A 1,613-nucleotide genomic window follows, 5' to 3' on the forward strand; every position below is an offset into this window, starting at 1 on the left:
AAAGCCTTTATCGTTTTATAGGCTATTTATAAAGATTGCGTGAAACTTTTGGGCTGAATAAAATCGTCCGTGGCAGTGAAAATTACATGTACAAGACGTCTTGGAACTGAAGGGGAAAGTACTGTAGACATAAAATAATTTCACTGCCAGACATCCCTAAGACTGGAAAAGATCGTCTGATCGTAGTCAGAATAACATAAAGAAATGGTGTAATGGTTTTAAAAGTAAGCCTAAACTGAGCTACAGCAGAGCACAAAATGGAACGATGGGATAGGGACAATTTCGAGTTAGAGTGGGAGAAGATTTGCGATTGAGGGAGGCAGAGCGTTGTTCAGAGTTATGATTGGAAAGGGGGGATGGCATGGATTCGATACTGGGAGAATGGGATGGGAATGAAAGTGAAAAGGATAGAATGGGATGGAAAGCGATAGAACAGGGGTCATGCTGTATTCTCTTCGACTTTCCCCACCACCTCTCGCTAATTAGTTTTATTTCTGTATCTGGTACCAAGTACTTCAGTCAGTTTAGAGTTATTAGTAAGGCAAACAATAAAAATAAATAAATATAAAAGGGCGATTGTTGATATTATTTAAATGATATGGAGACTTATCGCAAGAAAAAAAAAAGTAAGGGTTTCTAATAAATAGCCTACTTTTCCCGGCATCTGACAACCTGAGTAAAAATCTTCAAACTGGTCTTTGATGCTGGTGGTGCTTCCTCTAGTTTGTTCACCTTAATTTGGCGGAGAGTTTCGTCCCTTTGCTGTCCATTTTCTGTGACAAAGTGGAAGGAGAAGACAGTAGTGCAGCTCTACATCTTTTCCATAACACTTCTTTGTGACTGTTGTTCGTTCATCTTATCTTGTTGGCAAGTTTTTTTTTTTCCTCCTTTTGTAGTTGAATGGCAAAATTAAACCATACTGCGGCTCTACATGTTTTCCATAGTAATTCTTCGTGACTGTCACCATATTACAGTGTTAATCAATTATTGTAACACAACATACAAGATGGTTCCATTCATTTTCATTCATTCATTGCCAGACGCCATGTATCCCAAACGGGTTGGCCAAGGGCTTAGAGTTAATTGTTTTACAGGGAGGGGCACTAATCCTCCGCCAACCCCACTTGACACGTAGGGATGCCAACAGCATCTGGTGTTCCCAGGCGGTCACCCATCCAAGTACTAACCAGACCCAACGTTGCTTAACTTCGCTGGTCGGACAGAAAGCAGTGTACTCAACGTGGTATGGCCGTTTCAAGGATTCGAACCAGCGCTTGCAACTGCGTGAGTACAGCAGCTTACCAAGCGAGCCATTTAGGCACCCAATCTGAGTCGAGTGACGCCAGCTGCCCGCACCAGGATTCGAACCCTGACGTTAAGATGTCGGCAGCTTCTCAGTCAGCGATGCTAACCATTTAACCGCTGCGGCTATCAAGAGATGGTGAGACTGCATTTTTAGACAAAAAGTGAACAGGATATAAACATCACTGAAGCCGGATCTGGGCACAATATACAAATTGCCATGGGAAAAAAAAAGAAAAAAAGGAAAGAAAAAGGCTCGTCTCCAAATATTTTCCTCTGCTCTGCCGGACAGGTAATTTGCATCCGAGTAA

The 1,613-nt window shown here is 42.1% G+C and overlaps 1 pseudogene; it reads right to left on the minus strand.

The window, feature by feature from the left end:
- Positions 1 to 1,138: 1,138 nt before the first annotated feature.
- On the minus strand, positions 1,139 to 1,257 carry LOC145415601 (5S ribosomal RNA; annotated as a pseudogene).
- Positions 1,258 to 1,613: the final 356 nt, after the last annotated feature.

This window comes from Coenobita brevimanus, chromosome 1, assembly GCF_032717465.1.
Source record: "Coenobita brevimanus isolate Jiangsu-jjx chromosome 1, ASM3271746v2, whole genome shotgun sequence".
In the NCBI taxonomy this organism is placed as follows: domain Eukaryota; kingdom Metazoa; phylum Arthropoda; class Malacostraca; order Decapoda; family Coenobitidae; genus Coenobita; species Coenobita brevimanus.